The sequence below is a fragment of the Orcinus orca genome, chromosome 1 (genome assembly GCF_937001465.1).
Source record: "Orcinus orca chromosome 1, mOrcOrc1.1, whole genome shotgun sequence".
Lineage (NCBI taxonomy): Eukaryota > Metazoa > Chordata > Mammalia > Artiodactyla > Delphinidae > Orcinus > Orcinus orca.
The window spans coordinates 117828403-117841411 of record NC_064559.1 but is presented as its reverse complement, the minus strand read 5'-3'; the positions used below and the strand labels follow the sequence as shown (position 1 = coordinate 117841411).

The window sequence follows — 13009 nt, the reverse complement described above, 5'->3', positions numbered from 1 at the left end:
TGCTTCCCCCTCACTGCGGATGAATAGCTGTATTCTACTGAATCTCCAAGTACAGTTTATGGGCAAATGAAAGACTCTATTGCCAAGTACTCTGTCATCATAAATAATCTGAAGTCAAGCATTTCTTGTGTGGCTGCCTATGAACTAAGTTAACTAAATTTCTCTAGCCAACAAATACTTTCTCATATTTGCAGGTCAAATGCCAGGGAATTTAATAATCTTCTGCTGAATCTACACTTTGGAGTATCAATAAGTGATGGATAATTCTAGATCCACGTTCCTTTGTTGTCAGGCCCCACATATACGATTAAGTGAATGTTGCACTAATTGAATGATAACATTACCATAAAAGAAAAGGCTTACTAAAATAAGCAGACACTATGAGCTGGTTGCCAGGGGGCACATGCAGCCTCAGACCTGCTGGGAACTGATAAAAATGGCTTGAGAGCTTCTGGTTTGTTCAGTGGATGTTCACTAAGTCACACCCCTGGGCTCTGCAGACCACAAACCAAAAGAAGTACTGCTAGTGCACAGAGTTGAACTTCTCACAATCAGTGTTTTCATAACACCTGGTTGCCTCTGGGATTTTCATTGATTAAATATTCCCTTCAAGACCCCTTGGTAGTCAGAAGGTCAAAAAATGTACAAATGTAACTTGTAAAGTTTGCAACAGTCGCTCCCTCTCATGACAGTAATAATGGTCACCATCATGGGTAGTGGATGAGATAGACTGAGGCCAAGTCCAAACTCAGGAGGGCTGGGTGGTAATAATGAGAACCAGGTGAGCTTTCAGGGACTGGGGGAGAGTCAGGGACTCAGGGAGTGTGGCTTTAGAGGGTTGGCATCTGAGTGAGGGAATGAGAGGAAGCCAAAAAGACATGAGGCATGGCAAAGAGGTGAGAAAAACAGCATGAGGCTACAGTGAAGCTGGACAGTAAAAACAGGCTGGTGTGCTGACGTTGACAGCTCTCTTCAGCTCACACGCGAGAACAGGAAAGACTGTGGAGGAGGGTGCTCCAGGCTGGCCCATCTGAGGTCACAGAAGGTGAAGGGGATTGGGGGTGAAAGTGGAATAGCTGACCGCACAGATCCAGACAGGACTTTGGAGTATACAGCCAAGGACAAAAGGACCAGGGAAGGAGGAGATGTCAATCAACAGAAGGGCACAGGGAGGATAAGGAAAGGTTCTGACAGGTGGGAGGCAGAGGTGGCAAGCCAGGAGATTAGAGGCAGAGTGAGAAGGCCTCCAGCTCTCCATGCTTTACTTTACGTGCCCACTAAGCAGTCTGACTCTGTAGTCTCTGCTCCCTCAGCTTTTAAGATATTCAAGACAATAGGCCACCCTCTGATGCTCCAGGTCACACACCAGGCAGATGTAATTGAACATCTTCACGGCCAAATGCCAACGGTACAGCCCTACTCCAGTACTAACGTTACCAGTGCTCAGAATAACTGCCTTCTTTGGGGACATCACCGAAGTCTGAATGTCTCTGTACATCCTCCGTCTCACACACACTCTCCCCACCTAGTTTTCTTTCACAAACCTTCTTCCTCTCTAGTAACCACTCATGTCTGTCCTCTTCCGGGTCTCATCTCTCTCACCCATCTGCGTGCACTTTTGCACCGGCCTTGCAGCATCCAGTGACTTCCTTTCTCATTCTTGCAAAAGCCTCACTCCAGGGTCAAATCTGCTTTCTCCCAGCCCCTCAAAAGCAGAAACTCCGTGTAATGTATCTTTCTGCTTTCAGTGCCTCGCACGGAAGAGGAGGTATTAGACAAAGGTCTATGGAAAGGAGAGCTATACCATGGGCCAGGCACACACATAATCCATTCTGTGATGTTAACGTCATGCCCTGAACATCAGCAAATTAACAATGCATCCAAAAAAGCATCACCCACCTACCAAACATTTGCCACGCCCATCACTCTAACTCAAGTCTCCCTTCCCATCCCCGCGTTTTCTAAGGATATGTCTGAGGTAAAATCCGTGCTGTGTAGCCTAAAAGCAACACAGGGTCAGGGGTTGAGTTTTATTCACCTTTGAATCCTCAGCATCTACTACAAAGCCCAATATTTAGCAGACAAATGGATAATTTGATGAATCAATCAACCATATGCACAAATTTCCATGAAAACAGAACCAAGCAGAAAGCAGAAGAGCTTTGAAACTACCAAAAATCCAATAAGCCACAAACTAGATAATCAGACTCTAAAATAACTGAAATCTGGTTTCATTATTTTAGATGTTTCTATTTTAAATACAGCAAACTTCAGTGCAAAATAATAATGTCATTTTACATTTGCAGAACAGGGCTTGCTTTCTCCAAGCATGTTGCCAGTCATTGGCTCATGCAATTTACCATCTATCAGCTGAGCTTGGTAGCAGGAATGGGAAACTTCACTGAATTTAGAATTAGGACAATTGGACTCAAGTCCTGTCTTTACCACTTCCTATCCGTGACCTTGAGAAAAGTCCTTTAGCCAGTGCACATCTCAGCTTCCTTCTCTGTAGAGCAGAGATAAGACCTTGTTCTTCCTGCCTCTTATGAGGATCAAGGAGGTGGGGGGAGAAGGAAGGAAATAAAATCTTGCCGAATACCTACTATGCCCAGGCATTTTACATATATTATTGAATTCTCACCACATCCTGCAAAGTAGATTTTACTATTTCTTGCCTATTACAGGAGGAAACTGAGACTCAGCAAGGAAACTAACAATTCTATGACCTTGGGAAAGTTAAGTACCAGAGCTGGGATTTAAACATTTCTGGCTTGTCCCAAAGCTCTCCTCATGAAAGGTGATGCCTCCTAGCGGGGGAAGGGTAAGCTGGGACGAAGTGAGAGAGTGGCACGGACATATATACACCACCAAATGTAAAATAGATAGCTAGTGGGAAGAAGCCGCATAGCACAGGGAGATCAGCTCAGTGCTTTGTGACCACCTAGAGGGGTGGGATAGGGAGGGTGGGAGGGAGACGCAAGAGGGAGGGGATATGGGAATATATGTATACATAGAGCTGATTCACTTTGTTATACAGCAGAAACTAACACAACATTGTAAAGTAATTATACTCCAATAAAGATGTTAATAAAAAAGGTAATACCTCCTAAGTGAGATCTAAATATGTGTAAAAAAATTAGCTGCTTTTTAGCACATTGCCATATATGTAAGTATTTTCTATCATTGCTGTAAGTACGGAAGGTGGAGACAAAGAGAAGCAGGTATTTGCTAAGGTCACATGTCAGGGACAGAGCTGGGACTAGAACCTGGGTCTCCTGACTCCTGGCCTGAAGTCTTTTCATTAAACCACACCCCCAGGAAAAGGCTCCTGACTTAGTGGGCACAGAGGCATGATGCTTGTTTATTCAGGCCAGCTGTTCCAGACCTATTTTAAGACAAGCACTTTGAAAATCATGGAAGGTGAGTATCAAGTGTTTCATTAAATATTCCATATTAATTGACCCTTTAGGGCACTCCCCTGTGAGCAGCATATGCTGCCGGCTTCCTGTTAAGCAAACCACTCAAAAGCTGACTACACGTCTTGCAACACATATTTTGAAAGCACATTCAGACAGCAGCATAAAATACAATTCTAAAATAGTTTTTCCATGAAATTCAGAAGTAGCTGCTTCCTTCACTTTTCATGGTTCTGTCCTGTAAATGCTTGAGACGGGGAAAGGCAGAATGTGAATTTGTGACTGTCCTTAATATCATTCAGGGTCTGTGTTAACAGGGGAAAAAAGAGTGGGATATAGCATTCCAATTAACAGCTAACAATAGATGCCTGTGAATTTACAAGAAGAATGATTATAATACATAAAAGAAAAAAAAAGACAATCACTTGAAAACATGCCATTTAAAACAATGGTGTTCCTGTTGCCCAGGGAAATGTAAGCAGTCCTGACCCTGCTCAAGAGTAGGGCATTAAACTATGTGCTCGAGACCAGCTGTCACGAGGCACAGTGTTAAAAGGCCGAAAGGGACCAGCATACACTCATTTTCTCCTTTCCTTTCGTTAACTTTCCTTAGTTTTTCTATCTGCTTTTTTCCTTTCCCCACTGCACACCTGTCAAAAGCCTATCTCCCATTTCATACTGATTCGTGTGATCAATGTGTATAAAACCATCCAGTTGATACATTCAATACCCTAAACCAAAATTATTACTCAATATCCAACTCAGTGTGGAGGTGCTATAATCAACAGCTACAAAACCAATGACAGCATTCCTCCACAGGAATGCCACGAGAGCAAAAGAGAGTGAAAAAAAAAGTCCTCACAGTTCACATTCAGATATGCCAACAGCCTTGTGGATGGGAACTCAGTTCACTATAAATGTTTTAATTCTCATCTTGCCTCTACCACTACTTGTCAGTACAAGTTACTAACTCCTCTTAGCCTTGGAGAGTATCGCGGGGATGAATATCAGTGCCCGTCTCATGGTGTTGTGATGACTGGATGACATAATGCAAGGAAGGTGTTAACACACTGCCTGGAGTGTTTCTGCAGAAACAGTAGTAATAATTGTAGTAAAAGTAGTAAACATTTATTGAGCATTTGTTATGTGCCAAGCATAGGGATAATTAGTTCATTTAGTCCTCACAACCACTCCAGGAGGTAGGTTCTTTTATCACGCCTGCTTTTGAGATATAAAGAAGTTGAAGAACAGACAGGTTCAGGCACTTTCTGGAAGTCACTCAGGTGGTGAGTAGCAGAGTAATGTTATCTGCTATTATTAGTAATGCCACTTAAAGAACAGATGTTTTGGGTTTTTAATGACATAGTGCTTAGCACATCTTATTAAATTTTGTATAGGTGTGTTTGACAAGGTAGTAAACTAAGAGTTATCATTTTCAGTAAGTTTCATTAATGCCTACTTATGTATGCATGTTTCGTATGAGTCCCTGGGTCAGATTCTAGAGATGTATATAAATGAAAAAGCCTATGATAGCCTCAAGCAGGTCACAGCCTGGAAGAGAGAGAGATAAGAAAAAGATTGCAAAACAGTGTACGGAATGCTGCCCTCCACCCACGTACACTATACAGCGTGGCACAAAGTAGTAAGTGATCAGCTACACCTGCGGAAGGAGTTAGGCAGCCCTCACTGCAAAGGGCCCTTGAACCAAGTCTTCCTTCAGACTAATGAGAAAGGACCCTTCAAGTAGAGAAACAGGCAAACGCAATAGCAGCATAGTTCATTTGAGAAGCCACGAAAAGGTCAGGAGCACACAGTTGAAAGAGCTTTGAGACATGAAGCAGGACCAGCCCACGGGTCCCTGAAATGCTTACCAAGGAGCTTGGATATTATCCCATGGTCCATGGGAACAGTTATAAGGAGGTTATGCTGACCTGCCCCAGTAGTTCAGGTCAAACTTCAGGAGTCCTTAGTCACTCTCCCTCATACCCAACGCTCATCAGCAAGTCTTTGTGGCTCTACCTTGAAAATGTATCCCATGCATGCAAACAAAAAGATCCAGGAGAGAACGGAAGATGTAGGAAAGCAGAGAGATAGAGTGAAGGAGGAACTGGCCTTTGCTAGGAGCATTGATAATTCACCCACAGAAGAGGACAGAAAGCATCGTCTACGGGCAAGATGCGGGAAGGTGGGCGCCTGAGGAAGCTCTCCTCTGACTGTGTCTGTTTTCTCGGTGGAATAGGAAGCAAGATCACCAGTTGAGAGGGAGAATGAAGATGCAGGTTCAAGAAGAAAAGGTACCAGACAGGCATCTGGGAGAGTCAGAAATTGAATGGTCTAGGGCAGTTTTCAAATTGGTCTCAGTACCCCTTTACACGCCTAAAAAATTAATGAGTAAGAATCCTCAGCAGCTTTTCTTTATAGGGGTTATATCTACCAACACCTAATATACTAGAATTCTAAAATGAGGAATCTTTAAAACATACACAAACACACAATCACAGGTCAGCAGCATGTAGCTTTGGGAAAACTCCACTATACGCTCGTGGGAAAGGAAGAGTGAGAAAAGGCAAACAGTGTCTTAATAATATTATTAAAAGAATGTGCGACCTTAGGGAATCCCTAAAAGCATTTTAGGGACTAAAATCCTAAAGGGCCCCCAGATCACACTTTAAGAATGTCTGGTCTAGAGACATGTACTCAGATGGCTGGGTTGCCTGAGGCGCCCACCTGAGGTTAGGGATCGTGAATTTAAAGTGAGAGCACTCAGGTGGTATGCGTTTTCCTCCACCGGTCAGGTTCAGCAGCTGAATTGCAGGCAGGGAGTAAGTAGAGAGTTGGATTTAACCAGGGTTATATTTTACCCAAATGAGTATCACCAACCAAGAGAAGCTAAGGAAGTAACTATAATGACCGTGGTATTTAAGCTGAGTAGGAGGGAAATGAAGACACGAAGGCAGTGAAGAGGTGGTGGGACCAACAGTTCAAAAGATTGTTGAATTTTAGGTATTAGTAGAATAATCCAGAAAGGAAGGATTAGTAAGAGAGTAGGATGCTTGAAACAGAATACGGAAGGTAACTAGTAACAACTTCAAACTCAACATCCAAAACTGATTGTGCTCTTCCCTTTGACATCTGTACCTCCTCTCTATTCCCCTAGTCACCCAAGCCTGAAACTTGAGGCTCATCCTCGATACTTCCCACTAGTTCTGCACCTAAGAGGTCCCAAAGTCTGGTGCATTACAACTCTTCATTCTCTCTCATCTTTCTCATTCCTTCCTATGCTTCCACTCCCACCCCTTCTCTGGCCTCGCATCCACTGGCCTCCTCCTCCCCTAACTGAGCTTCAGCAGGAGTCTTTCTCACACCCAGCTCCACCCCATCCAATTCATCCTTCACTCTGCTGTTGCTGAACTTTCTACAGTAAACTCTGATCACGTGATTCTCATCCCTCCATCCAAGCAGTAACTGTAACCACAGAGGTGGGGGCATAAAACAGGCAGATATAGGCTGTCACCATGAACATGCGGTCCATCAGGGTATGAAAAGGAGGTAACGCCACAGTGTCATGAGATGATACAGGGAAGAGGATACGAAAAAAGGCAACGAAGGAGAAAACTCTAAAATTCTTAAGGTATGTTTAAAGAGAAGCCAGCAAAGGAAGCTGAGAAGGAATACAAAAGGTACAAGAGGGACTTCCTGGTGGTCCAGTGGTTAAGAATCCGCCTTCCAATGCAGGGGGATGCGGGGTCGATCCCTGGTTGGGGAATTAAGATCCCACAGGACGCAGGACAACTAAGCCAGCATGCCGCTACTACTGAGCCCGCATGCCACAACGAAGATCCCACGTGCTGCAACTAAGACCCCACGCAGCCAAATAAATAAATAAATAAATATTTAAAAGGTACGAGAGAACCAGGAGAGTATAGTGTGATGACAGTTAAGAGTTTCAGGACGGAAGGAAAAGTCAATAATGTAAATTGCCACTGTGAGTTTAAGAAAAATAATCTAAAAAGAGTACGTTGTATTTGAAAGTTAGGAAATCAGTGGTGATCTAGACTAGATCAATCCTATCTGCATTACAAACATGATGTAATTTTCCCCCTTAAAAAAAAAGGCACTTGCTCATTTTGTTCACTCTGACAACCATGGGATTGCACCTCACCAATAAAGTTTCAGCACTTCAATCCTTTACCCCAGGCTCTGGTTCCTGGAGAGCCCAGGTTAAGCCATCAAGTATGCAGACAGAACAAGTGCTTAAGATGCCTGAGCTACTTCACAGGAAAAGATCTTGATCGGTGTCAAGTTTAAATTTATGCTGGCCAAGAGAATAATCCAACAAATGGCAAAAAGGTTACTGACTCCTGAGAAGAAAGGTTAAATAATGACATTATTTTCTGAACTGACTGGCTAAAAATATAACTGGCACACCACTCTTTTTGGACAATGACAGCCTTTTTTCTCTCTTCTGTATAACCCAGTAATCTTCACACAGCAGTACCTGGGGCGGGGGTGGGGGGAGGGGGGAGGATGCAGACACGCATTTGGGAAGCACACCTTAATGCTAAAACTCATATAATAATAGTTTTTAAATAATGTACAGTTATGTATAGCAGAAATAAAGCTCTCTTTAACTTTAAGAAGTAGTAACAGCAATAAAAACCCAACTGTGTGTTAGGAGCTTGGAAGGAAATCCTGGGAACAAAAGTGATGAATTCTTTTAGAAATGCTGCATCACCAACACATGGTGCTCCGCGGAAAATACGCATTAAATATATTTCATTTATATTTTCTTATATACATACATATTTTTCCCACACATATACATATATACAAGTGTGCCATATGACAAAATTTGTCTAAATCTTAAAAGAGTTCTTATAATCGGTATTAAATAAAAATTCTGTATGATAAGAAAACCCTCTTGATCTCTTTTCCCCTACTAGCCACTACCCCATTTATCTGCTCTCTCCACAGCAAAATCACCCCCTAACACATGTCTATACTCGTGGTCTAGATCCTCTCCCATTCGCCCATCACACACCAAATCTGTTTTTGCCAAGGTCACCAAAGAACTTCATATTGCTTAATACAATATTCTATCTTCAATCTTTTTCCACTTGAAGAGCAGCATTTGACGTGTCTAATCACTCCTTCTAGAAACACTTTATTCACCCGGTTTGCTAGAACCATACTCTGTTGACTTCTCTCCTTCCCCGTGGCCATTCCCTCCCAACTCCTTACAGGTTCCCATCTCTCTACCCTTGACACGTGGGCAGGCCCTATGGCTCACGCGTCTGATCTTTTCTTCCTACACTACTCCCTAGGTGATATCATCCAGTGCTGAGATTTTAAATACCACCTACACCCTGATGACTGCAAACCTTTCCTCTCCCATCTCCAATTTCTCCAGCTGCCTGCTCAGCATCTAGATGCCTGCTGGGCATTTCAGACATAACTAGCTCCAGACTGTCCTCCCCCTCTCCCTACCCCCAACCCCCAAAGCTCTTCTTCCTCCCATCTTCTCCATCTCAGTAAATGGCAACTCCATCAGTTCAATTCCTCAGGCCAGAAACCCTGGATTCATTCCTGGCTCCTCTCTTCTTCTCATACTGTTCATCTGATTCCATCAATAAACCCTGGCTGGCTTTATCTTCAAAATATACCTAGGGTTGGATTCCTTCTCACCACCTGCCCTGCTATCACTCTGGTCAGAGCCGCCATCACCACTTGCCCGAATGATGGCCTTAGCCTGACTCTTCCATCCTGGCTGCTCTGTGGTCTATTCTCAACATAGCAGCCAGAGTGACCCTGTTGAAAAGGTAAGTCAAGCCACATGATTCCTATTTCACCCAGGGTGAACGTCCTTACAATGGCCCACAAGTCCTAAAAATCTGGCCCCCGTTTTCCCTCTCACCTCATCCCTACGACCCCTTCTCACACTCACTGTCCTCCAGCCCACTGGCCTCTGGCTGTTCCTTCAGTTTACCCACCATTTAATTACCTCAAGACCTTGGTGTTCCCTCTGCCAGGAATTTTCTTCTTCCAAACATCCACATTCCTGCCTTCTCTCACTCCCTTCAGGTCCTGCTCAATTGGCATCTCCTGAGAGAAGCCTTTCTTGACTACCTTCCATAAAATCAAATCACATTTCCCTCTAGTCCCTTACCCAGGTCCATCTCTCTTCACAGCACATCACATTCTACAGCCATTTATTTATTTATTGTCCCCCACTAAAATATAAGTCCTTTTAGGGCAGGGACTCCATTGAGTTTGTTTACTGCTCCATGCCAGTGCCTACAACAGTGCCTGACACATAGTAGGAACAAACATTTGTTCAAGGAACCCCTGAAACCTGAATAAGTCATTTTAAGAAAACTCGCAGTTTACCTACACGGTACATAGTGGTCAGTAAATTTATCAAATGTGTTATTCCCATCCTATGACATAATATAAAGCAAAATTTAAAATTACAAAATAGTAAGATTAAGATAATTTCATTGATGATACATCCATGGTTAATTATAGGCATTTATGGAGAACTTCTTAACCACCAAAAGTGACATCAAGCCCACAACCCACAGTCTTCCACGTTGCACCCCCAGTACAACCAGCACAGGAAGGCTCTTCTCTTCCAGTGTCATGTATGTGCTTGGTATCCTAGCTAGAACACTGTTTCAGATGAAAAATAAATCTGTCTACTATATACAGAGACCAGATTTCAAGGATTGTGTGGATTTTCATGGATCATCTGGGTTTTATTTCATTTTTTTCTTTATAATAAAAGGAATATGTTAAATGTGTAACTAAATGTGATTAGTATTTACCACCTTAACTGATAAAAACAAATCTAAATCAGGGTTACAAAAAAAAGGACCTATTTTGAACTAAAGAAGATTGTCCTCTTACCAACATAGCAAGACCCAAAAAAAGGCTGATGTCCACAGCCAAAAAGAACAATTACTAAGTAAGAGAATCGGGGTCCCATTTCTAATTTTATTTTGGAGGACAATTGATTAACTTAAGACTCCACGATTCAAACCTAAAATTGTTTAATTATTTGCAGCGTTATTATTTTTTAACACAAACAAGGCAGAAGGCTAACAGAGTGGAATAAATCCCACTCATTGGAGGTACACACTCTTATTAAAAGAGGCTATTCATAGCCTCTTTCTGAAAACTTAAAAACAATAAGACATCTATACGCTAAAATTTTTTGTGTCAACATCTGTTCATAACAGTCTCAAATACCACAAAACTCTGAAGTGAGAGCCTCCAGTTTTTTCCTGGCTCAGAAGATCAGGTGCTAAAAGGAAATCGTTTATTTCAAGTTAATATCTTCAACAGAACCTAAGCTGGATGGACAGAATGAGTCTTCGACATGGGAAAAGCCACAAATACTAGTAATGACAGCTCTAAATTCAGAAGAGTAAAGTCTGCTGGGGCGTATGTCAGGGTTTCACTGGGTTATTAGGTTATTCACTATATAGTATGGATAGAGCTCATGGCACAGAAGCCTTATAACCAGAAGCAGCCAGAACCTTCACCAAGAAAGATATGAGTAGTCAGAGGCAGAAATAGAGATGTCAGCCCAAAGGAACTTGTAGACCTTGCAACCGTTTTAAAATTTTGATTATAACCTATTACTCTTAATGTGACAATAGCAGAAAAAAAATGTTTTAAGTAATTATGCTAATAGTGAACACCTATTAAGTGCATAGTATCTGCTGGTCACTGTAGGCATGTTAAATACATCAATGAAGTATTTAATGAAAACATGCACTAAATCTCATTTAAGGATTTAAGGACAACCTCTATAATACAAGCTCACCTGTCCAGCACTCAGCTGTTCAGAAACCTTATCTCTCTGCAATGTGGCCAAGAATCAAGAAGGCAACAAAAAGAGACATCACCATATTCAGGTACTAACTTTCCACGGTTCACCTGTGGGAGAAGCCCACACTCACAGAAAATTACTGCATTGAATTTGGAACCAGAAAGCTTAGGGTTAAGAGCCCAAAAGCACAACAGCCTAAGGAAGGTCATTCAGCTGTTTAGTTCATTATAACCTGGTGGCTTATATGATAGAGCAGTGTAATAATTCCTTTAGGGCAAGGATCCTGAGGTGTTCATTGTGGTACTCCCAGTAGGGAATAGAGTTCTTAGAGCAGCATATGTGCTCAATTTTCATTAATGATGCTTATAATGACAATCCTTTGTCAACAAAACGATTAAATTACATCTACTATATTCTACAAGGGGAAGAAAGAGCAAAAAAAATTTCATCCATTGTTACAATTCAAGTAAAGGTTAGAAGCTTGAAATAGGGAGATCCTCAGCTGTCCAGAATACTTCATTATTGAGAACAACTTACTGAACAGCCCCTAGGGGTTCCGGGCAACTGAAGTTTCAGGACATGAGCACAGTACTGCACTCCCTGCTGGTGGGCCAAGGCATCCTGAGGCCATAGGCCAGGTGGAAAATGGGAATCTGCAGACTGGATAATCACCTGCAGCTTCCTACAGAACTCTGTTGAGAGCAGCAACTCCCAGCTTAATGGAAATGTCTGTTAAACCCTTGGGCAGGATATCCTGAATTGGGACAACACTTAAGTGGTCCGTAGAGTTAGCAGTCACCACCCAGGCTCATGGGAGAGTACGAAATAAATTATCTCACTTCTAAAACCATATGGCTCTCACCACTTAACAAGCCTGTTCTTTCTTGGGGACCACTAATCAGCAGGTTGAAGGAAGACAGGCAAGGGATGCAGAATTTGAGGTGCAGAGAGGCCCTGATGAAACGCTGACATCAAGAAGAGAGGAATGTGTGTGCCCTAACTTTAGAAACATAGTTATTCGTTATATAAAGTCAGTTCCGCTGTAAAAGGCACTGTTCTGGTTGCTAAATAGCTGAGGCTCTGTATCATTCAGGATTAGTGGTAAAGTGTGTCATGGAAGGGACTGTTTCCTCTCCCTTGTAAGTTGAAAGTGGTTTTTTACATTCTGAAAGAGAAAACAGATGTATTGACTTGTGTTTAACAGCTTTCTGCATGCAAACTTTCTGACGGGACCAAGAAACAACCATTCCACTTAGTTGAGACTTTTGAGTTTACTCTAGGGTGCACACAGCCTTCCGGAGTTGCATTTTTTTAACCCCTCAAAGAGGCACCTCCAGGAAAGGCTCCAGACACAGGAGCCAAGAGTGCACCACACCACCTGAGCAACCACCAAATGAAGGAAAGCGGAATCTGGAGCGAAACTTCTCGTTTCCTGTCGCTGCTGGGAGAGACTAGACTTGCTCCTTCTCACATGGCTTAAGCCTAGCTATAAACCCAACCATGTAGCTTGCCAGCTGGCCACAAGCTCAGGGGGCTTTCGGGGCAGCCGCCTTGTTGTGCTCCCTTTTCCGCCCTTTGGTCAGTGTCATTCCTGTACAGATAACGGTACCGGAACGCCCTCCACTTCCTAGAGTCCTCTTTATGTCATGGTTCCGCTTTCAAGAAAACATGGGGACGAAACGCAAAGCAAAAGAACAGACTAAAGGCAAAATTACCCCCATCAGCTCCTTTCATGCCTCTCCATCGTTACTATAAAAGA

The 13009-nt window shown here is 42.7% G+C and overlaps 1 protein-coding gene across 8 annotated transcripts in view; it reads right to left on the bottom strand.

The window, feature by feature from the left end:
* Positions 1 to 13009, bottom strand: part of VAV3 (vav guanine nucleotide exchange factor 3) — a 395385-nt gene that overhangs the window by 381368 nt on the left and 1008 nt on the right. The window lies entirely within an intron of this gene.